Here is a 25,418-nt window from a genome sequence, read left to right as displayed (position 1 = left end):
TTCCAGTTGAAATTTCATGCTTTTATGCTTCACTTTGCCATTATGGCAAGAGGAGCCCGTTCTTTTTTTTTTTTTTTTAAAGATTTTATTTTTTAAGTAGTCTCTCCACCCAACATGGGAATTGACCTCACAACCCCGGGATCAAGAGTTGCCAGCTCCACCAACTGAGTGAGTCAGGCACCCCCAAGAAGAGCCTATCCTGAAAAGCAGATGGCTACAGAAAAAAAAAAAAACCTCATTGTGATTGTGCAAATGTAGAAGCTTAGAACCCTAAGAAATTTGAATTTTCTTTTGGCGGTGAACCAAGTTAGGCTTTTCCATTGTCAGGAATAGATACAATGGATGACTAACATTACTCTTGATCCTGGAATTTATATTTATTTATTTATTTTTAATGTTTATTTATCTTTATTGTGGGGTTTGAACCCACAAACCGTGGGATCATGACCTGAGCTGAAGTCAGCCACCTAACTGACTGAGCCACCCAGTCAGTTTATGTTTAAAACTGCATAAAGAGGGATTACCTGGAAAATTTTGATTTGGTTAATGAGTCAACAAATCAACAAGACTTATTGTGTTTTGTGCTAGGTACTTGGGAGTTATAAAGGAAGATTCAGTTTTGAAACCAGCCCTCAGGGCATGCAGTTTACTTTTAGAGTTGTGTGTGTGTGTGTGTAGTTTACTACAGCAGAATTTAAGTTTTGTGAGAAAGAGAATTCCTATAAAACTAAGGAGGTCTTAGTATGGGTAGAGTAGGAGGAAGGGAAACCACCAAGGCACGTTGTGGGTGTTTTACATTCATTGTCTCATTTGATCTTTACAGTGTGTTGTGAAATGGGTAATGTTAGCTGCATCCATCTTTACAACTGAGAAAACTGGAGGCTCAGAGGGTTACACAGTTGCCAAAACTAGGAAGTGATAGAGCTAGGAATGAAGGAATTATGTTGATTTCCATGCCAGAGTGAATGAAGCTGTCCAACCTGCCCTATTGAACTATTATGGAAAGTGTCATGGTTTTCTTCTGTTTATAGAAGTAGTACACACTGATTAAGAAAATTGGAGAATGGCAGAGTTACAAAAAGTTAATAAAAATCCTGTTCGTAGGTTGGTTTTCTTCCAGTCTTTTTGTCTATGTACATGTACACGCAGGACTGATACTCAGTTGGTATATACAGTGTAGTAGATTTAAAATGGCCGCAAATTCATTTCAGCTCCTCCCGTCAAGAGGTAGAGTCTGTTTCCCCACTCCTTGGATCTGGACTGGCTTTGTGACTTGCCTTGACCAATAGAATGCAGTAGAAGTGGTGATATACAACTTGTAAACAAGACCTCAAAAGATCCTAAAACTTCTGCTCATGCTCTCCTGGGACACTGCTACTGCCATATGAGGAAGCTTGAGCTAGCTAGCCTTCTTGAGGAGGAAAGACCTCATGAAGACAGGGGTCCAGCTGGTAGCCAGCACCAACTGCAAGATACATAAGTGAGGCCATCTTAGGTCATCTAATCACACTTGAGCTCTCAGGTGATTGTGGTTGTACCAGTGACCCTAGGTGAGACCAACAGAAGAACAGCCTAGCTGATCCCAGGCCATGTTATTAACCTGAAGAATCATGAGCGAATAAAATGGTTTTTTTTAAGCCACTAAACATCAGAGTGCTTTGTTATACAGCAAAGGCTAACTGAAACTAGATGGTCGTTTTGGTTCTTTACATCTAGCTTCCATTCGGATTGGTTGTAGTGTCCGTTCTGACTGGTCTGTGCTTTTTTGCTGTACCTTTCAAAATATTAAAAAAATTACTGTGTGTGTGTGTGGGGTGTGTGTGTGTGTGTGTAATAACAACAAATTGGTATCCTATATGTATAATTCCTATCCTTCAGCATAGTGTATTGTCTCCTTAGCTACTACGGCTTTGGAATTCAATTCCCCATCTGTGTGGTCATGTCATTTACTTAACCTGGTTAAGTCACCATTTTTTTTTTTTGTCTGTAATGAGTAAATAATAAGAATATCCTTAATATGGTTAGTTGTTGTGAGGATTAAATGAGGTAATGCATAAAAAGTGCTCAGCATAGCACCTGGACTGTTAGCTTTATTACTATTAACATTTGTAGTATATTTTTCCATCTCATTAAGTATATTTAATTTTTTTAAAAATATGAAGGCTTCTTAGAATTCCATTCTGTGCAGTTTATTTTACCATTCTCTTGTTGAAGATTTAGATTTTTTTCACTCATAAATAATGCATTGATGAACATCTTTCCATCCAGGTTCAGCCCAGGTTTCTGATTGTTTCCTTAGGAAGATTCCTAGAAGTGAAATTACCAACTAAGCAGAGATGTCATTTTGTTGATCTGAAGCCAGACAAACACTCCAAATTCAGGTCCTCATTACATGAAAGTATAATTTGAGATGACTCCGCAGATGGGCTTGCTCTAGCTAAACTTATCTAAATTTTGATAACATCTGACATCTGTATTCCACAGGTTATAATACTTGGTATAGACTAGAGTTTGGGTCTTCTCCAGAGGGGGTTTTCTTGCTACATGTGGGCAAAACTTTATGGGTATGATCAATAAAAACAACTAGCCCCAGGAAAACACCTTGTTTTGGGCCAAGGTTTTCTTTTATTTTTCTATCCTTTTTTTTTTTTATTTGTGAAATTATCCTTTAGGGCCTGGAAAGCTGTTCCATCTTTAGGGGTGGACCATCAAAAGTGTAAGACTTCTCTTTGTAAATATAAAGTATTACGTTGCTTTAGGCTGCAGTTAAGAGGCTGGTCAGTAATAAGTAAGGTATTAATCAGGACTCTTGTCTGCAAGTACCTGATTCTAACTAGTTTAGGCAAAAGGGGAATTCACTGCTCAGCACAGGGAGCACAGGTCTGACAGGAACTAGAACCTTGTGGTACAGTCTGAAATATACTGAAAAAGAGGGAAGATCGGTGCTTGTAATGGACATCTATTTGTTTCTCAGAAAATCATTTTTTGTTTTTGAATAATTATTTCCCCCCTAAGCCCCAAAAGATGGTTCTCCTTGGTGAGGGGGGAGGAGGCTCCCAATCAGAGCATGCCATCTGCTTTGTCAATATTGTGATCCAAGCCATGCCAACCAGTGTCTTTTCTCAGTGATGCCAAGAAAGTCCTTCCCTTTCTTCTGGCACATCTGAGAAGATGTGGAGGTCTGAGACAATGACTTTGACCTGCCTGGGAAAGACTGACCCCATTTGAGTTTCTGGCTCTGCATAGCCACAGGTGGAATGGCCTGTATGCTCCCAATCATCTCTGTTGCCTGCTTTTGACCACCTCACACCCCCACCCCGACCCCCACCCCAGGTACTACTACTTTGCACACTTGTAAGGAAAAAGGGGGCCGAATGGTTAGAAAGTCTCCATTCCATTCACTTCAGAAAAAAGTGGGGATAAGAAGCTCCTCAGCCAAAGAGGGGGGGTTGGGAGAGGTAGATACTGTGTGGGAACATGCAGAATTAGGTATGATCATACTTGAAATCCCTGGGGTTGAACTTTAAGACATGTGACATAACTCCTTTTTTTTCCCCTGTCTGGTCATCTTTGTTTTCGTTTTGGTTTTTGTCTGGTGGTCTTTGTGAGAAGGCCAGCGCATTGGCAATTGTGTTAAATCTGCAGAAATTGCCTCTTGGAAACCAGATGTGGAGGCTGAGTGACCTTTAGGCAAAGACTTGGACACATTCCAACTCTCTGAATGTTTATGACTTAAGACTGGTGCTGTTGGCTCAAGGGCCATTGCTGTCCACCATGAACACTTTTTATTTCAAGGTTCCACAATAGCAAGACAGTTATTTGGAAGCAAGTTGTTTTATACCGCCCCTTTTGTATCAGTTATCTATCGCCACATAACAAATGACCACAGACATACTGGTTTATGTTATATACATTTATGATTGCAGTTTCTGTAGGTTGGGAGTCCAGGCGTGCCTTAGCTGGTTCCTTTGATTAAGGCGTCAGCCAGGCTGCATTCTCATGTGGGAGTATGGCCAAAGAAGAATCCACCTGTGAGCTCAGGTTGTAGGCACCGGTAGAATTCATTTCCTTGACTGGGGACTTTGACTTCTTACTGGCTGTCAGTTGAGGCCACCTGTGGTTTCTAGAAGCTGCCTGCAGTTTCTTATCACGTGGGCTTATCCAGTATGGCTGCTTACTTCATCAAGCCAGAAAGGAGAGTCTATAGAATAGTCTGCTATAAGATAGTGTTTTTTAATTGTGAAAAAACCCCCACATAACATTAATTTTATCATCTTAACTATTTTTAATCATTTTTACAGTACAGTAGTGTTAACTATGTGCATATTGTATGACAAACCTCTAGAAATGTTTCCTTTTGCAAAACTGAAACTCTACACCCATTGAACACCTCCTCATTTCCCCCTTCTCCTAGCGCCTGGTAACTACCATTCTGCTTTCTGACTCTATAAGTTTACTTTAGATGCCTCATATAAGTGAATCGTACACTGTCTTTTTGTGACTGGCTTATTTCACTTAGCATAATGTCCTCAAGGTTTATCCATGTTGTAGCCAATGATAAAACTTCCTTCTTTTAAAAAGTTGAATGATATTCCATTGTGTGTATATACCACATTTCTTTTTTTACATGCAAAGTTTCACAAATTTTATTTTTTTAAGTTTTTATTTAAATTCCAGTTGACGTACAGTGTTCTATTAGTTTCATGGATGCAATATAGTGATTCAGCACTTCCGTACATCACGTGCTGCTCATCACAAGTGCCCTCCTGAATCCCCATCACCTATTTTACCCATCCCCCCACCCACCTCTCCTCTGGTAACCATCAGTTTGTCCTCTATAGTTAAGAGTCTGTTTCTTGGTTTGCCTCTATCTCTCTTTTTCCCCTTTGCTCATTTCTTTTGTTTCTTAAATTCCACATATGAGTGAAATCATATCTTGTACCACACTTCTTGACACTTAGGTTGCTTCCACTTCTTGGCTCTTCTGAAAAATGGCACACTGAGCATAGGTGTGCAAATGTCTTTTCAAGACCCTGTTTTCAACTCTTTACGATCTTTACCCAGAAATGGGATTGCTAGATTATATGGTATTTCTATTTTTAGTTTTTTTTTAAAATTTTTTATTTTTAACGTTTATTTATTTTTGAGACAGAGAGAGAGACAGAGCATGAACGGGGGAGGGTCAGAGAGAGGGAGACACAGAATCTGAAACAGGCTCCGGGCTCTGAGCTGTCAGCACAGAGCCCGACGCGGGGCTCAAACTCGTGGACCGCGAGATCATGACCTGAGCCGAAGTCGGACGCTTAACCGACTGAGCCACCCAGGCTCCCCTCTATTTTTAGTTTTTGAGGAACCTGTCCATGTTTTCCATAGAGGCTGTACCATTTTACATTCCCACCAACAGTGCACAACGGTTTTCTTTTCTCCACATCTGCACCAGCGCTTGTTATCTTCTGGGTTTTGTGTTTGTTTGTTTGTTTGTATGTTTGTTTGTTTTGGATAGTGCTCATCCTAACAGGTGTGAGCTGATAGCTCTCTGTGGTTTTGATTTGCAGTTCTCTGATGATTAGTGATGTTGGGCATCTTTTTATATGCTTGTGGGCCATCTGTATATTTTCAGTGGAGGAATGTGCATTTAAGTTCTTTGGCCACTTTTATTTTTTATTTTTTTTATTAAAAAAATTTTTTTTAATGTTTATTTATTTTTGAGACAGAGAGAGACACAGCATGAACGGGGGAGGGGTAGAGAGAGAGGGAGACACAGAATCGGAAGCAGGCTCCAGGCTCTGAGCCGTCAGCCCAGAACCCGACGCGGGGCTCGAACTCGTGGACCGCGAGATCGTGACCTGAGCTGAAGTCGGACACTTAACCGACTGAGACACCCAGGCGCCCCTCTTTGGCCACTTTTAAACCAGGTTATTTTTTTTTTTAATTTTTAATTAAAAAAAATGTTTATTTTATTTATTTTGAGAGGGAGAGAGACAGCACGAGAGAATCCCAAGCGGGCTCTGCACTGTTGGCGCGGGGCTTGATCTCATGAACCATGAGGTCATGACCCCAGTTGAAACCGAGAGTCAGACGTTCAACTAACTGAGCCACCCAGGTGCCCCAGGTTATTTGTTTTTAATTGTTGAGCTGTAGGAGTTCTTTCTGTATTCTGGATATTAACGTTTTATCAAAGATATGATTTGCAGATATTTTCTCCCATTCCTTAGCTTGCCTTTTCACTCTGCTTGTTGTTTCCTCTGACATACAGATATTTTTAAGTTTGATGTAGTCCCATTTGTCTATTTTTGCTTTTGTTGCCTGGCAAGAGAGGGTTTTACATAATGTAACATAATCATGGGAGTGACATCTTATCGCCCTAACCACATTCTCTTGATTAAAAGCAAGTCACAGGTCCTAGCAATATACACGTGGAGAGGATCACACGAAGGCGTAAACACCAGGAGGCAGGATCATGGGGGCCACCTTAAGGTCTGTCTGCATGCAAAGGTCAGTAAAAGCCTATTTTTTATTTAACATTTAACAAACATTTTTTAAGGTCTGTTTCTTGCCAAGCGTTGTGCTTGGGGATTATGAAATAAATGTGGCATGGTCTCTGCTGTCCACGGGCTTACAGTTAAACATTACAGGTTCTAGTTATGGGTGGAAGGGATCCAGCCTCCTAGAGAAAAGTGACAGGAACAATCAGAACTGACGGGGCAGATACACGGTTTGTCGCTCGTCCAGTGTGACCTACCTCCTTGAGGCAGCCCTCCCTCTCTCCCCTTCTGGAGTCCTGTCCAAGGGAAGATGACTGCCCACCACTCAGCTGAGGGGTTGAGGCTCTAACTCCTCATAAATACTTAGGAAACTTGCAAAGTACAGTCAGCCATCCTTAGGCCTCCCAAAGTTTCAGCTCTTTGAATCTAGGTATGGAGGTTACTCAATAAGAAGATCATAGGAAATAATTGCCTGTTAGTGCACAAAGTTTTAGACACCCCCTCTTTTCCCTGTGGCCCCTGGGTACATGTAATAGATTTTATAGTTCAAAATCCAGCTTACCAATCTTTGTACCATTCACAAACTGGCAATTAAATGTTAACTGTGAATCCAGAAAATAGAGGATACTTCAAAGAAGGAAAAGCAAGGGCATGAACTCCACCCAAGCAGCCTCTGTGTGACCCGAGGAGCAAGGAACAGACCCACATTAGAGCCCTGATGTGAGTGGATGTTGGGCATGTTCTGCTGGGGCTGGGGACAACAAAGGTTATTACCTTAGGACTTATTCCGGAGGTGGAGGAGAAGGTGGTGAATCATTCCTTTTGAAGAGATGATGGAGGTAGGAGAAGGGGTGCAAGAAGATCAAAGGGGGACCCAGAACCATAGGATTGGGAGAACTGTAATACATTTTAAGGTCTCCTTAAAAGATCAATTATAGAAGGGTGCTACAGGAGAGGAAGAAATGAGATCTGCAGCTAGCATTTCTTAGTGCCTATTATGAGTGGCATGCCTGGCTTGGCATTTTACAGATGTGATTTCCTTTAGTCTTTTTTTGTAATGTTTGTTTATTTATTTTGAGAGAGAGAGCATGAGCAGGGGAGGAGCAGAGAGACAGGGAGAGAGAGAATCCCAAGCAGGCTCCGCGCTGTCAATGCAGAGCCAGACGCAGGGGCTCGAACTCACGAACCGTGAAATCATGACCTGAGCCGAAATCAAGAGTTGGACGTTTAACCGACTGAGCCACCCAGGTGCCTCTGATTTCATTTAGTCTTTTTGTTTTTTATTAAACATTTTTATTTTATTTATTCATTTATTTATTTTATTTTTTTTTCAACATTTTTTATTTATTTTTTTGGGACAGAGAGAGACAGAGCATGAACGGGGGAGGGGCAGAGAGAGAGGGAGACACAGAATCGGAAACAGGCTCCAGGCTCTGAGCCATCAGCCCAGAGCCTGATGCGGGGCTTGAACTCACGGACCGCGAGATCATGACCTGGCTGAAGTCGGACGCTTAACCGACTGTGCCACCCAGGCGCCCCTATTAAACATTTTTAAATGTACTCCTGAAATCATTGTTGCACTATATGCTAACTAATTTGGATATAAATTTTAAAAAAAGACTAATGAAAATAGAGAACACTATATATATATATATATATATATATATATATATATATATATATATAGTACACCTGAAACTAATATAACACTATATGTTAACTATACTCAAATTAAAATTGAAATAGGGGATGAGATCATGCCATTTGAGATAACATGCATGGACCTAGAAGGTATTTTGCTACATGAAATAAGTGAGACTAAGAAAGACAAATACTATATGATTTCACTCATAAGTGGAATCTAAAAAAAACAAACAAAAAGCAGAATTGAACCTATAAATACAAAGAACAAACTGATGGTTGCCAGAAAGGGTGTGGGAGATTGGGCAAAATGGGTGAAGGGGAATAGAAGATACGGGCTTCCAGTTATGGAATGAGTAAGTCACAGCATAAGGATACAGTGGATGATATTGTAATAGCGATGTAATGGGACAGGTGGTAGCTACGTTGTGGTGAAAATAGCACCATGTATAAACCTGTCAAATCATTAAGTTGTGCACCTGAAACTAATGTAACATTGTGTGTTAGCTATACTCAAAAAAAAAAAAAAAAAAAAGAAAAAACATCTTTTTTTTTTTTTTTTAACATTTATTCATTTTTGAGACAGAGAGAGACAGAGCATGAACGGGGGAGGGGCAGAGAGAGAGGGAGACACAGAATCGGAAACAGGCTCCAGGCTCTGAGCCATCAGCCCAGAGCCTGACGGGGGCTCGAACTCACGGACCGCGAGATCATGACCTGGCTGAAGTCGGATGCTTAACCGACTGCGCCACCCAGGCGCCCCAGAAAAAACATCTTTTAAAAATGTTTATTTATTTTGAGAGAGGCAGAGAGAGCACAAGCAAGGGAGGGGCAGAGAGAGAGGGAGACACAGAATCCAAAGCAGGCTCCAGGCTCCGAGCTGTCAGCACAGAGCCTGATGCGGAGCTGGAACCCACGAACCGCGAGATAATGACCTGAGCTGAAGTTGGACACTTAATCGACTGAGCCACCCCGTCAGGGAAAACTGGGAATGAAATCAGCCATTTATTTTATTTTATTTTATTTTATTTTATTAAAAAAGCCTTTTTTAATGTTTATCTGTTTTTGAGAGAGAGAGAGAGAGAGAGAGAGAGAGAGCGCGCGCAAGTGGGGGAGGGGCAGAGAGAGAGAGGGAGACACAGAATTCGAAGCAGGCTCCAGGATCTGAGCTGTCAGCACAGAGCCCGACACGGGGCTCAAACTCACAAGCCATGCAATCATGAGCTGAGCTGAAGTTGGACGCTTAACTCACTGAGCCACCCAGATGCCCCTGAAATCAGCCATTTAAATAAAGCTAGCATGGATGAATATAATCTGGAATAGTAAGGGTTAAGAGTTTTTTTTTCTTCAAAGCCCCCAACCTCTATTGTTGAGATTTCTGTCATCATAGAAGCATAGAATGGTAGTGATTCACTAGTACAAATTTCTCATCTAATAGGTAAGAAAACTGAAGCCCATAGAGGGTGAAGTACTTGTCCAAGGTCACACAGCTAGAAGGTGGCAGAGCCAAAAATACAAGTGAGGTCTTCTGATTCTAAGTCAAGAGATCTTTTACTATACCTCAGAGGTCTTCTGGCAAAAATGGAAAACTTAAAAACAGACAGTATATTAAATACTGTCCCAAGGCTAGAGTCCAGGTAGAAAACTCTAAACATTCCATACATTTGGTCCACTTCTCACAAGTTAAGTTTCACTAGCGCATGCTTTGTTTTAATTATGGCAAAGAATGCTTGGTCTTGTTCCAGTCTACTCAGTTTCTTCTTCTTCCTAAGCCTTCTGTCTCTGGTCTCTGCCTTGTGCGCCTCCCCCCACCCCCCCCAACCCCTGCCCATCCCAAGGACTGATAAGTAGGACTCTGCTGTGTGAATCACAAACACCTACAACTGAGACAAGCACACAATCAACTTGCTAGGAGATCCATGCCACTTAAGAGGCTGCAGGCAGCTGCCCCCATCCAGACTTCTTCACAGGAGAATTCCAGAGGCCACAGAACTTCGCATTCATGGGGGATTCCCCTCGGAACATCTTGTCAGTGAGTCTGGGGCATCACAGTATCACCATGCTTTCTGAGATCAGCGCTATCCCAGTACTTTGAAAATGGTCATGGGGGAGGGGAAGAAAAAATAAAGAGGTTAGAGAGGGAGGGAGCCAAAATATAAGAGACTCTTAAAAACTGAGAACAAACTGAGGGTTGATGGGGGGTGGAATGGAGGGGGGGTGGGTGGGTGATGGGCATTGAGGAGGGTACCTGTTGGGATGAGCACTGGGTGTTGTATGGAAACCAATTTGACAATAAATTTCATGTTTAAAAAAAAAAAAGAAAATGGTCCATAGCCCTGCATTCATGTTATTCCCTTACAGACAGAGCACACACTCCTAATCTGACAGGAGGAGTGGGTTTTCCTATCCAGGCAGGTGACATAGAGAATGCCAGCCTATTGACATGAAGCCAAAGGGCAGTTGGCTCAGTAAGTACTTTTTGGGAGGTGGGGTTGAATGTACTGTGTGGCAGCAAAAGCAGGAAGTTTGAGGCCAGGCAGACCTAGGTGCAAATCCCAGTGCTGCCAGTTACCAGCTGTGTGATTTTGGACAACATTCTTGAATCTCAGTGTGCTTATCTGTAAAATGGAGTTAGATCGTTTTGTCCTCTCACTATTGTAAATATTAAATGCTGTTGTGAGGGGCGCCTGGGTGGCTCAGTCGGTTAAGTGTCCGACTTCAGCTCAGGTCACGATCTCGTGGTCCGTGAGTTCGAGCCCCGCGTCGGGTTCTGGGCTGATGGCTCAGAGCCTGGAGCCTGCTTCCGATTCTGTGTCTCCCTCTCTCTCTGCCCCTCCCCCGTTCATGCTCTGTCTCTCTCTGTCTCAAAAATAAATAAACGTTAAAAAAAATTAAAAAAAAATAAATGCTGTTGTGAAACCCTTTATAGAGTGCTTAGAATATAGTTGGTACCCTCTAAATGTTTATTCCTTTCTGTCTGGCTGGTAATACAAGGAGTATAACAATTTTTAGATTAGGAAGAATAATTGTGAATGGTCCAATAAGAAGAGGGAAGGATTTATCTCTAAACCTATTTTTATCTTGCCCTTACACAGGATCATTCTCTTATTCATTGACCTTTGTCATGAAGCTTTGACCTTCCTCATGAATAATCACTGTGATGTGATTCAGTTAACATTTGCCAACCAATGAGGCCTTCCCGGTGATCACAGAATCAGGAGTCATCACAGAGGTTGGGTAATCAGTATTGTAATCCCTATTGTACTCTGCCCAGAGCGTTTTATCTGCTTGGCCAGACATCATGTAGACAAGGTCCAGTCCAGAACACATCACTTAAGATAAATTATTTACAACTCTGCCTCACTTTAAAAGTGGACCTCATCCATGACCTGATTAATATTTCACTGTAAAACCCACCTGGAGATTTTTTTTTTTTTTGTAAATTTTTTTTTTTTCAACGTTTATTTATTTTTGGGACAGAGAGAGACAGAGCATGAACGGGGGAGGGGCAGAGAGAGAGGGAGACACAGAATCGGAAACAGGCTCCAGGCTCTGAGCCATCAGCCCAGAGCCCGACGCGGGGCTCGAACTCACGGACCGCGAGATCGTGACCTGGCTGAAGTCGGACGCTTAACCGACTGCGCCACCCAGGCGCCCCCCACCTGGAGATTTTTAAAAAAAGAAGCAGCTTGGCGAATATAGGAGAAAATGTGGAAAAGACCATTATACGGAACATATTCATTCACACAACTTTTTTCCTTTCTCCTTTTTACAGGTATTTTATAGTTATGCCAGATAGAGGGAAATTATGCAGTTATGGTGCTTAGAATCTGGGCAAGACAGCAGACAGAACAATTTCCCAGACTTTCTATTTGGTACCTAGTCTCTGAAACCATGGTTAAAAAGAAAAAGCTGTAAAAGAGCTGCGAATAGTGGTTAAGCACTCTTCCTTTACCTTCAGCAACACGTAACCATGAAACACAATGTACGGTTCTATCATTCTCTTGTTCCACTTCCAGATTAATCCAATTCATTGAAAATTCTCTTCAACATGTCCAAGAATCCCAGTGAACCCCAAAGTACATAAACACAAACCACACCAAGGCACTACACAATCAAATTTCTGAAAAGCAGGGATAAAGACAAAATCTTTAAGATGAGACTAATCACTGGTTTGTCATCAAAAACAATGCAAACCAGAAGATACTGGGAACATCTTTATTTTTTTAAAGTTTATTTATTTATTTTGAGAAAGAGATTGCGTGGGAGGAGCAGAGAGCGAGAGAGGGAGAATCCCAAGCAGGCTCTGTACTGTCAGCATGGAGCCCGACACGGAACTCAAACTCATGAACTGTGAGATCATGACCTGTGCTGAAAGCAAGAGTTGGATGCTTAACTGACTGAGCCACCCAGGTGCCACAGAACAACATCTTTAAAGCATTAAAAGAAAAACACTGTCAACTTCCAATTTTATATCCAGTGAAAATGTTCTTCAAAGATGAAGGCAAAATAAAGACATTTCAGTTAAGCCAAAGCCAAGAGAATGCATCGCTAGTGAATTTGCACTACAAGGAATGCTAAGGGAAGTTCTTCAGGCTGAAGGAAAAGGATACCAGATGGACACAGGAGTTTACACAAAGGAATGAAGAGTAAATATGGTAAATATTTGGCTAATATAAAAGATATTTTTCTTGTTTTTAATATCTTTAAAAGAGAATTAACTGCTTAAAGTGAGAATAATAACAGTATATTAGGGGATTTATAATAATTATCGATATAGAATTTATGAACACAACAGCAGAGATAGGATGCAAATATATCATTAAAAGATTCTTACGTTGTATGTTAAATGCTGTAACATTCAAAGGTAGACTGTGGTAAGTTTAAAATGCATATTGTAAAGCTCAGAGCAACGACTAAAAAATGAAAAGGGTGTAGCTCGTTTGTCAGTAGAGGAGATAAAATGGATTCATAAAAAATAATCCAAGGGAAGAGAGGAAAAGAGGGAAAAAGGAACAAAGAACACCTAGGACAAATGGAAATATAGGACTAGTGTCGTTCCTCTGTCAGGTAAGAAACCACCAAAGGAAAAGCCTAAAACATCTGTATTTACCTGTTAAAACAGAGGTGCTATGTTTGGCCAAGATGAGTTGTGATTCTTTGAGGTTGGGCACATTGCAGTCCCAGAATGATATTGGGATTCTGTTAGCAAGGAATTAGAAGGGAATGGCTGTAGGGTAGGTAACTAAAGGTGTCTGCTGGGATTGGTCCTGGAAGTATAGAAAAAGAAGAATCTCAGAGGCCAAAATTGACACTACTCAGCTTGGCACTGTACTAGAACAAGAATACCCCAATGAAAGAACTCCAGCAGCTGAATCTTGAGATGGATCTTTGAGTATTGTGGGGATGGATATATCAGTCTCTCCTTATTCATTTATTTAACAGATTTGTATCGTGTCAGGTGTTGTTTTTATCTCTGGAATTATAGCAGTAAAAAAAGCAGACAAAGATGTCTGCCCCCATGATGCTTACGTTCCAGTGAAGGTATCTCAGCTGAATGCAACAGATTCCACGTTCACCAGTCAATTTTCTGATTATAATTGGATTTATTATGGCCCTCGAACTGTCCCGCATTTCATTATGAATTAAGAAATTGGTATTTTTATTTCATCGATCAGTCGCTTGGTTGATGTGACTCTTATTAGGGACATATATTTCACCTTTAGTGAAATGACAAATTGTGTTTTTGACCTGCTTATCTGAGGGCCAGTACTTGAACCATGGTAAATTCAACAAGGCATTTCAACCCTGTGAGCCACTGTGGGAGGCAGAAAGCCACACAGCTTTCTCTAGTTAATACCTCAATAGTGCATCTTTCTCCCATTTGGAATGTTTAAATTTATTCATTTGCGTGAAAGGGATACCAGAAGGAAATATTAAGTTGTAAGGTTCTAAATATCTCTGAAAAAAAGGAGTGCTGACTTTGAAACACTGTGATTTGTGTGATGTATTAAGAACTAATGGGGTTAAAGTTCCTCCTGCCAGGATTTAAGCTTTAAAAAAGTTTCCTCTTAATGGTCATTTAGATTGTTGCTTTTTTTCCTGCCCTTTCAAACAATGCTCTTATGCACAGTCCTGTATATATCCTTGAGTACAAGAGCAATGATAGAGTATTTACCTAGGACTGGAATGCTGTGTCAAAGGGTTTATGCATGTTCAACTTTATGGAACACAGCCAGATTGCTCCTCAGAGTGATTATGCCAATTCATACCTTCTACTAATCCGTGAATGAGAATTCTTGCCTGCCATTCTCTGTCCTCACCAACAGTTAATATTTTCAGACTCTTTGGTTTTTGCTTACCTGATAGGTATGAAATGGTATCTTATTATGGTTTGAATTTAATTCATTTGATGTTGATCTTTTCAGATGTTTTTTGGCCATATATTCTTTCTTCTACTTGAATTGCCAATTCACGACCTTGTCCATTTTTTATTGGCGTCTTTATCTTTTTCTTATTCATTTTTAGTAACCCTTTTATATAATTTATTATTCTAACTTCTCACTCCTCCTTTTTGTTATTTTTGCTCCAGACATGTACCACATCTGTGGCTAGGATATTTTTCTTTGTTGATAGTGTCTTTGGTTAAAAAATATAGTGTCTTTGGTTATATGGAAGTGTTTCATTTATCCATCCATTTTGAACTAAGATTATACTACTGGGTATAAGCAAGTTCCAAATTTTTATATTATCATGGTGAATTTTCCCTATTTTCATGTTTGTGGCTCTTTATATTTAGTGGTTTTAAAAATTTAAAGTCCAGGGCTCCTGGGTGGCTCAGTTGGTTAAGCATCTGACTTAGGCTCAGGTCGTGACCTCACAGTTTGTGGGTTTGAGCCCTGCGTTGGGTTGTGTGCTGACAGCTTGGAGCCTAGAGCCTGCTTGGGATTCTCTGTCTCCTCTGCTCTCTGCCCCTCCTCCATTTGCTGTCTCTCTCTCTCAAAAATAGATAAACATTAAAAAAATTAAAGTCCATTTTTATGAAATAAATACAGTAAATGCAACTTTATTTTTGTAAATATTTGCCTGATATGTCATTTCTCCTAATCTTGACTTTGACCTTAATGTATCTTTATGTTAATGTCATACTGAGAACAGGCCACTGGGGATGGTACACCCTAGTTGCAGAAAATAAGGGCCCTGTGGCCAGTACCAGCTTATACGTTTATTATTCAGGTTTTGAATTTCATGCTTGCTTCTGTCCCTTCATCACTTACTGCTGTCGTGGTGGACAGGACCAGGGGGTGGATAAGGATGATATGTATGCAAGGATCTAGCCAATAAATGAGACATACTCAGATCCAGTGAAATAGTAATAGGTTCTGAATCTATTTTTGTCAAACACAGTGGAAAGAAGTAGAAATAGAGTTTCCTTATTTCTGGCTTGAGATAGAAAAGAGTCCTAGTTTAGGAAAATTAACATTCAGAGACAGGATTCTGAAATGACAAATTTCAGGACATTTTGTTTGCCATATGTTGGTGGACCATTTGATGATAACCTAGCAATTAAGCTAGAACCATATGTCATTACTTTATAATTTACCAAAGTAAAAACAACTGTAGAATACCTTTTTTCCACACGGGGAAACTAATCAGAAAGGGAGAAATATTGGCTGAAGGCCTGTATAAATGCTGAATATGCACATGAGAGGGGAACTTGAGGATTATGATTTGAGGCCCCATGATCTAGGTTTCTAGATGATTTCTCATTTCCCAGTTTGTTCTCATTTCCCAGTCAATTCCCCTGACTCTGCAGAATTGCCTGATTCTAGCAGTGATTGGTGTTATAACATGGCAGGAATCATGAGACTACTTCCCCAGATCTCCCCATATCATGTTTTTCTGGGCAAGTCTGGAGTACAAGACCACGCCCTCTGGTGGAGAAAGATAACCACTCACTGCTATTTGGGAAATGCTTGTTAGTCATCATTTGCTACCCATTTTAATTTTGGGGGAAAGATATTTAATATCTCTCAACCCTAATGTCTTTATCTATCAAATGGGAATACTGATCTCCTACAGTTCTTGTGAGGATTAAATAAGATAACTGAGCGATAAGTGCTCAGTAAATAATACTGTCCATGCTAGTATTCCCTCATAGTTGAACAGATATTTATTATGTATTTTCTGTATGTTAGGCACCGAGATAAGTAGTCAATACATGGGTGGCTATCATACTGCTAATCCATATTATTATATAATTAAATTACAGTGTATCCGGCACTGTGCCAGGTATAGGAGCCACAGCAGTAAATAAGATCGAACATTTAAGTCTCTGGATAGGTTTTTCTGGTTCTATTAGTGAGACTCTTTTCTCCCTTATGAGTTCTCTGGACTTCCAAAGAGATCACAGCCAGATGCCTTCCTGCAATGTGGCAGGTTCTGGCTGACTATGGGACGGAAAGGAGGGTAGAAAAATGTGATCAGCCTCTGTCCCTTATAGGCAGGTGGGAAAGAAGCTGCTCACGATGGGGGTCTTTTGCTTTGCTTTGCTTTGCCTTCCCTTTCCAGAAGAACCTAGTGTACCATGGGGGATGTTCTGCTGTCACAGGAGAAAAGAATATAGACACAGAGCAACACAGACCAAAATGTTCACTCTGGCCCTTGCACAAGAAAGGACAAGAAAGTAGGGGAGTTGTATTTTCCCAGTCCTTAGGGAAAACCCAGCCTTTTGGACCTCTTCCTCTCCTTAGTAAGTGTCAGTCATCCAGTTCCTTCTGGATGAGACAGGCTAGGAGGGTAGAAAAAGACTGAGGATTTACTGGGGCTTGAATCAGTAGAAGAGGGAAGAAAAGAAAAAAACCCTTATCATGGTCCTCCCTTAGAGAGGATAAGCTGTAAAAAAAAATCAGACCTTCCTCACTGCCAACGTTCTTGTGCTCTCAGGGACTATAATGCTACAAAGAGTTGCTTTCTTTTTCCCTACTAAGTGTCCTCTTCTGCTAATCAAGCTTTCATAGGAGGCACCAGACTCCAGGAATAGGGGTGGGGATGGAGGGGGGGGGGAGTAGAAAATAACCCTTTACAGTAATAAGAAAAAAAAGTTATTTTTAATTTAAAAAGCATCTTGAAGGGTTTAGATTATGCATAGATAATTGATTAAATTTATAATCCTGGGGAGGGTAGCTCTTGAGGTTGACATTTATCTTGAGGTTGACTTTGTTCTCTCCTATAATAAATCATCCTTTCTTTCAGTGTGATGGACCCAATCTTTAATTTGAACTCTGAATATGATCTATAATGTGGATCTTTTTGTTCTTATGTTATACTCATATGGAAGATTCTGAAAGCTCAGTCTAGCTGGTTGTTTAAAGCCTGGGTTAGGACTAAACTAGCCTTTGAAGGTGTGAACATTGCTTAGAGTTCCTCTCCCTCCATGACTAACCCCCTCAAGAGCTGCTTTCCATCTTCCAATCAATAAATCTTAACTAGACCTTGAGAATGAACTATATGCCCAGACTTGAGATTTAAAAGATGACTCCTGCCTTTACAAAGCTTACTGTATCATTGGAGTACCATGATGGACACTTCAAAGTCATCAAAGAAAGAATACAAACAAAGTATAATTAAGTGATAAATTGTCAGATACAGACTTAGTGAAATAGAAGTTTAGAACAATGAAAAGTTAATGATGACTACAGGAGTCGGGAAATCCTCTTAGAAGAAGTAGGACTTCAGTTAGGTTCTGCCAATCCATAAAGAGAGGAAAGTACTCACTTTCACCAATGGCCAAATTACGGAAAGAGCCTAAATGTCCATTAACTGATGAATGGAGAAAGGAGTTGTGGTTTATATACACAACGGAATACTACTTGGTAATGAGAAAGAATGAAATCTGGCCTTTTGTAGCAACGTGGATGGAACTGGAGAGTGTTATGCTAAGTGAAATGAGTCATACAGAGAAAGACAGATACCATATGTTTTCACTCTTATGTGGATCCTGAGAAACTTAACAGAAGACCATGGGGGAGGGGAAGGGGAAAAAAAAAGTTAGAGAGGGAGGGATGCAAACTTTAAGAGACTCTTAAAAACTGAGAATAAACTGAAGGTTGATAGGGAGTGGGAGGGTGGGGAGGGGGGGTGATGGGTATTGAGGAGGGCACCTGTTGGGATGAGCACTGGGTGTTGTATGGATACCAATTTGACAATGAATTTCACATTAAAAAAAGAGAGACAGAGAGGAAAGTACTTAGCAAAAGGATCATAGCATGAACAGACCAGAGAAAGAAACCAGAAAGTTCAGAGCCTCTGTTTGCTCATCTGTGAAATGAATCAGGAAGCCAGACTGTTTTCAGTTTTGTGGGTCCAGCAGTTAGCAGAGTTTCTCTCATAGCAAAGGCACCTGATATGTGTGTGGGTCTTGAACAAACATGACATGTGGAGGAGATGGTTTGGAGGTTTGCCTACCCAGAGGCAAAGTTGATGTTAGCGAACTGGGACCCTCCTTCAGGAAGCTGGGGCTCAGCTCAGAACTACCCTGAGAGAGGCACACGTTTCTCCCAGGGCGTGGACCTAAGTCCTCTGAGAACGCAGCAAGAAAGGGATGTCTTGCTTATGTACCTCCCTTCTGTTCCGGACACATGGCCCTAGTTGCCTCTAGCACAAGATTGATTTGGGTTGGTCACTCAGGGAACTCTCCTGCCTGCAAGTGAGCAACAGGGCCATTGATACAGTGAGACCTGGCCAGCTTCCATGGGTGCCTTTAATTAAAATGATATATGTTATGGCCCAAAAACAGACACATAGACCAATGGAATAGAATAGAAACCCCAGAACTAGACCCACAAATGTATGGCCAACTAATCTTTGACAAAGCAGGAAAGAACATCCAATGGAAAAAAGACAGTCTCTTTAACAAATGGTGCTGGGAGAACTGGACAGCAACATGCAGAAGGTTGAAACTAGACCACTTTCTGACACCATTCACAAAAATAAACTCAAAATGGATAAAGGACCTGAATGTGAGACAGGAAACCATCAAAACCCTAGAGGAGAAAGCAGGAAAAGACCTCTCTGACCTCAGCCGTAGCAATCTCTTACTCGACACATCCCCAGAGGCAAGGGAATTAAAAGCAAAAATGAATTACTGGGACCTTATGAAGATAAAAAGCTTCTGCACAGCAAAGGAAACAACCAACAAAACTAAAAGGCAACCAACGGAATGGGAAAAGATATTTGCAAATGACATATCGGACAAAGGGCTAGTCTCCAAAATCTATAAAGAGCTCACCAAACTCCACACCCGAAAAACAAATAACCCAGTGAAGAAATGGGCAGAAAACATGAGTAGACACTTCTCTAAAGAAGACATCCGGATGGCCAACAGGCACATGAAAAGTTGCTCTGGAAAGCAGTGTGGAGGTTCCTCAGAAAATTAAAAATAGATCTACCCTATGACCCAGCAATAGCACTGCTAGGAATTTACCCAAGGGATACAGGAGTACTGATGCATAGAGGCACTTGTACCCCAGTGTTTATACCAGCACTCTCAACAATAGCCAAATTATGGAAAGAGCCTAAATGTCCATCAACTGATGAATGAATAAAGAAATTGTGGTTTATATACACAATGGAGTACTACGTGGCAGTGAGAAAGAATGAAATATGGCCCTTTGTAGCAATGTGGATGGAACTGGAGAGTGTGATGCTAAGTGAAATAAGCCATACAGAGAAAGACAGATACCATATGTTTTCACTCTTCTGTGGATCCTGAGAAACGTAACAGAAACCCATGGGGGAGGGGAAGGAAAAAAAAAAAAGAGGTTAGAGTGGAAGAGAGCCAAAGCATAAGAGACTCTTAAAAACTGAGAACAAACTGAGGGTTGATGGGGGGGGGGGAGGGAGGGGAGGGTGGGTGATGGGTATTGAGGAGGGCACCTTTTTGGATGAGCACTGGGTGTTGTATGGAAACCAATTTGACAATAAATTTCATATATTGAAAAGAAAATAAATAAATAAAAAACAAAACAAATTAAAAAACAAAAAAAAAATGATATATGTTAATTAGCCAGGTATGTGTGATAATGTGAGTCAGGAGGACAGATAAACATCGTCCCCTTTAATTTCTTGGAAAACTTTCTTAGCCTTTTTATAAGGCGTTTAGTTATGAAACTGGAAAATTCAATTTGAATAATTTAGTGTCTTTTTCTCTAAGGGAAGAACTCTCTCACATGTCATTTCCTCTCTGTGGCTTTCCAGGCCATTATCCTGTCACCTTACCAAAACTCCTTCAATATTCCGTTTCAGCAGAATGCATTACTTACTGCTTCCTCTGAGACCTTATGGGGCATTATTCACTGGAGCAATTATCACAGTGCATTTGATTACACTTATGTTTTTTCTCTCTGGGCGGTGAATTCCTTGAGGTCAGGAACCCTACCTATTTGATCTTTGTAGCCTTAGCACCCAGCACAGCACTTGGCATATAGGAGTTGCTCAATAAATGCATTAGATTAATATATTGGCTCTATTGATTATTTTGTATTTAAACTTTTTTGTAATTAAAAAATTTTTTTAATGTTTACTTATTTTTGAGAGAGAGAGAGAGAGAGGCAGAGTGTGAGTGGGGGAGGGGCAGAGAAAGAGAGGGAGTCACAGAAACTGAAAAAAGCTCCAGGCTCTGAGCTGTCAGCACTAGCCGATGTGGGGCTTGAACTCAGGAATGGCAACATCACGACCTAGGCCGAAGTCGGCTGCCCAACCAAATGAGCCACCCAGGCTCCCCTTTAAAAAATTGTTTTTTAATGTTTATTTATTTTTGAGAGAGAGAGAGAGAGAGACAGAGCATGAGCAGGGGAGGGGCAGAGAGAGAGGGAGACACAGAATTCGAAGCAGGCTCCAGGCTCTGAGCTGTCAGCACAGAACCTGATGCCGGGCTCGAACTCACAAACTGTGAGATCATGACCTGAGCCAAAGTCAGCCGTTCAACCGACTGAGCCAGGTACCCCCGGCTGTGTTGATTATTTTTTTAAGTTTTTATTTAAATTCCAGTTAGTTAACATATATATAATATTAGTTTCAGATGTACAATATAGTGATTCAAAACTTCCACACAACACCTGGTGCTCATCACCAGTGCCCTCCTTAATCCCTATCCTGTATTTAACCCAATACTCCCTTCTATTAACCATCAGTTTGTTCTCTCTCTCTCTCAAAAATAAATAAACATTAAAAAATTTAATAAAAAATAAAAAAATTTAGTGTTTATTCATTTTTGAGAGAGAGAGACAGAGAGCGAGAGGGGGAGGGGCAGAGAGAGAGGGAGACACAGAATCCCAAGCAGGTTCCAGGCTCTGAGCTGTCAGCACAGAGCCCGACGCAGGGCTTGAACTCATGAACCGTGAGATCATGTTCTGAGCCAAGTCGGATGCTCAACCAACTGAACAACCCAGGCACCCTGAGATTCTCTTTTTAAATGTATATTTATTTGTTTTTGAAAGAGAGAGGGGTAGAGAGAGAAAGGGCGAGAGAGAATCCCAAGCAGGCTCTGCACTGTCAGCGTGGAGCCTGACATGGGGCTCCAACTCATGAATTGTGAGATCATGACCTGAGCTGAAATCAAGAGTCAGACACGATCCACTGACTGAGCCACCCCGGTGCCCCGTAAGAGACTCTTAAAGATAGAGCACAAACTGAGGGTTGATGGAGGGAGGTGGATGAGGGGTGGCTATATGGGTGATGGGTGTTAAGGAGGGCACTTGTTATGATGAGCTCTGGGTGTTGTACGTAAGTGCTGAACCACTGAATTGTATTGAAATCAATATAGCACTGTATGTTAACTAACTAGAATTTAAATAAAAATTTGAAGGAAAAAAGGTCACACTAAAAAATTATTCTATTGCTGAGTAACAGATTACCACAAGCGTGGTAGCTTACACAACAGACATTTATTATCTCAAAATTTCTGTGGTGAAGCGTTTGGTCTTGGCTTAGCATGGTTGCACTCAAGGTGTCAGTCAGGGCTGGGGTCTCATCTGAGGTTCTGGGTCCTCTTCTAAGCTCAAGTGGTTGTTTGTAGAATTCATTTTCTTGCAGATGTAGAACTCATGGTATCTTGCTTCTTCAAGGCCAGTGGGAGACTCTCTATCACCGAGGAAGGCTGGGTTCCTCTTTTAAGGACTAACTTGATTAGGCCAGGATACTCTTCTTTTTGATTAACCGAGAGTCACACTGATTGGGACCTTAATTAAATCTGCAAAATGCCTTTATGTTCACCTTATACCATAACCCAATCATGAGACATCCCATAACCCAATATGATGACATCCATCGTATTCACAGGTCCTGCCCACACTGAAGAAAAGTGACATGGATACAAAACATAGATATCAGGGAGTGGGAATCTTGGGATTCTGCCTACTGCAAGCCCTGAATGAGAGGCCTCTGAATGGCTCTGTGCCTCTCTTAGGGAAAATAGGTAAGTCTGAAAGCCAAAGGCTAGAAGCAGGAGTGACCTCAATTACTATTACCTCTAATGACCTACTGGGGGAATTTATGCTTCCTGAATCTGCAACTCTGGGCTCTGTGGAGTTTGAGGTTCTGTTCCACATAGGGTCACACTCTTGCCAATGGGTACAGCAAGGGGCCCATTGAACTATAAGTATGGCTGCTGCCAGGGCTCTGGATTCCTGTGGCCAAGGAGTCACCATCTTGGCAGGGGTAATCGCCCTTAATTAGCAGGAGGATGTAAGGTTGCTGCTACACAATGCGGTGGGGAGGAATGTATGTGGAACTCAGGTGTGTGTGTGTGTGTGTGTGTGTGTGTGTGTGTGTGTTTATATTATTTAGATTTATATTGCTTTTTTTTTTTCGTGAGTGCAATAGGCAGAATCAAGTCCTCCCAAAAATGTCCCCAGCCAACTTCCCAGAATGTGTTAATATCTTAGGTCACATGGCAAAGAAGAATTAAGGCTGCAGATGGAAGTAAAATTGCTAATCAGCTCACATTAAGATAGGGAGATTATCTGGGGCACCTGGGTGGCTCACTCGATTTAGCGTCCACCTTTGGCTCAGGTCATGATCTCATGGTTTGTGGGTTCGAGCCCTGCGTTGGGCTCTATGCTGACAGTGAGGAGCCTGGAGCCTGCTTCAAATTCCGTGTCCCCCTCTCTCTCTGCCCGTGCCCCACTCACACCCTGTCTCTCTCTCTCTCTTTCTCTAAAAAAATAAACATTAAAAAAAGATAGGAAGATTATCTTGGACTATCCTGGTGGGCCCAATGTAATCACATGGGTCATTAAAGGTGGAAGAGAGAGTGTCAGAAGGTGATGTGACTCGAAGAAAGGCACAGAGAGATGCATTGTTGCTGGCTTCAAATAGGGTGGAAAGGGGCCATGGGCCAAGCGGTAGAAGTGGCCTCCAGAAGCTGAAAGGAACAAGAAAATGGATTCTCTTTTAGAGCCTCCAGGAATAGCCCAGTGAAACCTGTGTCAGACTTCTGACTTTCAGAACTGTAAGAGAATAAATTTGTGTTGTTTTAAGCCACTAAGTTTCTGGTAAATTTGTTATAGCAGCCATAGGAAACTAATATCGTGGGTGAGGAAAAACTGTCCAGAAGTAATTCACTCTTGTTTTATCAGGAGTACTTTGCATCCTGGTCCAGGACTGTGCCTTATTCGTGTCTGTATTGTTAGTCTCTTAAATGTCAGTGAATCTCTATGGGTGTCTGTGGTGTTGAAGGAGGAAGTGTGGAGGCACGAGGGGAGGAGACGAAATGGTGGCGGTGACAGTATTAGAGAGGAGGCAGGAAGCCCAAGAGTTGGTGGGGACTGAATCTAATGTCGGTTCTCTGCAGTGTGGGCTGGCTTTTTGGAATGCAGAGAATTTGCAGGTCAGTGGCAGGCATGGGGAGGCAGTGCCCCAAGCAACTTGGTCTTGGTGGAGCTCTTGGTTCAGGAATGATTCAACAGTATTCTGAGCTTCCTGGATATGCCCCATCAACAGAGAACCCTTCTCTAATTCCCTCTCATCCACTCCCTCACCTGCCACCCAGAGTGTTTCTCAACCTTTATAGTCCCAGACAGGAAGCCACAGACTTCAGTTAGAGACGGAGCAGCTCTGATCACTGAACTCTTTAATTTGAGCTTCCTGTGAGCGACACTGTTTCTCTAAGGTCCCAACACTAAATCTCGGTACTGTCGGGCACCCCGAATATGCCCTCTAACAGCAGCCTTGGCCGGAGGCATTTACTCTAGTACTTTAGAGCAGAGTGCTCTCAGTGTGTGTGTGTGTGTGTGTGTGTGTGTGTGTGTGTGTGTGTGTGTATCTATCTCTACTTTGTATCTGTCTGTCTGTCTGTATCTGTATCTGTATCTGTATCTCTGTCTCTATCTCTATCTATCTCTATGTCTGTCTCTCTGTCACTATGTATCCCCTCAGGGAAGTATTGCGAGTACTGCCAGGGCTAGGGTGAGGGAGATAGAGCAGCCTGAGCAATACATGGGGAGTGAGGAATTGTGGGTAATAGTAGGACCTAGAGGAGGAAATGGCAACTTTGAAGAGACTTTTAGGAGTAAAATAATTCTTTCCTCCCTCCACAGATGAGGCCAAACAGAAGCAGTATGTGGTGACCTGTGCGATGCGTTAGTTACTTATATAAACTGAACGAAGCAGTCTAACAATCCTGTAAATATCACACATAAAGATGAACCAGCTAGTGTCATGTCGGTATTTCTAAAGATAAAGTAAATCAGTACTACTGGCACCATCCGGTTTTTGTGTGGTCCCATCTCCAAAAAGCACGAAATACAAATTTATACCCAAAAACGTGTTTTATGAATTCAAATCACCAGCATGATTTTAGCATGTATGAAATGTACAAATCCTTATTGTAAAGTAAGTTTTGAAAGCTTGCATGTACTGTGAAGCATGAGCTTTTGCAAAGAGAGTGAAATATGTTTATGGCTTTGTTGCCTTCATGGTTATGTATCCCGGTGCAGCTATAATTGTGTCACAGGTACTTGTTGCCTTTCCTTGCCCCAGGAGCAGCAGAATTAGCTTCTACACTGGCCCGGCTAAACAGGCTACCCTGAGGACTAACAGGAGGCTCTATTTCCCAGCTGGGATGGTAGCCCCTGAGGTGGGGTTAAGGTGGGTGGGCAAGAGAATGGAGGGAAATAGGGTGCAGAGTGAGGAATAAATGGAAGAGAACTGAGTCTTTTGGCGCAAGTGGATTAAATGGGAGAGAGGGTGGGCATGACAGGGTGAAGAATGAACAGAAGGTTAGGCATTGGT

The 25,418-nt window shown here is 41.6% G+C and overlaps 2 long non-coding RNA genes across 2 annotated transcripts; both read left to right on the top strand.

Moving 5' to 3' along the window:
- The first annotated feature begins 9,639 nt into the window (after window positions 1–9,639).
- Window positions 9,640–12,411, top strand: LOC123594488. Its single transcript, XR_006710755.1, has 3 exons — window positions 9,640–10,158; window positions 10,488–10,594; window positions 12,146–12,411. It is a non-coding gene; the product is annotated as an uncharacterized LOC123594488 (long non-coding RNA).
- Window positions 12,412–12,559: 148 nt separating this feature from the next.
- On the top strand, window positions 12,560–25,081 carry LOC123594940. Its single transcript, XR_006710954.1, has 3 exons — window positions 12,560–12,784; window positions 22,467–22,602; window positions 24,725–25,081. It is a non-coding gene; the product is annotated as an uncharacterized LOC123594940 (long non-coding RNA).
- The last annotated feature ends 337 nt before the right edge of the window (window positions 25,082–25,418 follow it).

This window comes from Leopardus geoffroyi, chromosome X, assembly GCF_018350155.1.
Source record: "Leopardus geoffroyi isolate Oge1 chromosome X, O.geoffroyi_Oge1_pat1.0, whole genome shotgun sequence".
Lineage (NCBI taxonomy): Eukaryota > Metazoa > Chordata > Mammalia > Carnivora > Felidae > Leopardus > Leopardus geoffroyi.
The sequence above is the reverse complement of the archived record's forward strand: the minus strand, read 5'-3'. Positions and strand labels throughout refer to the sequence as shown.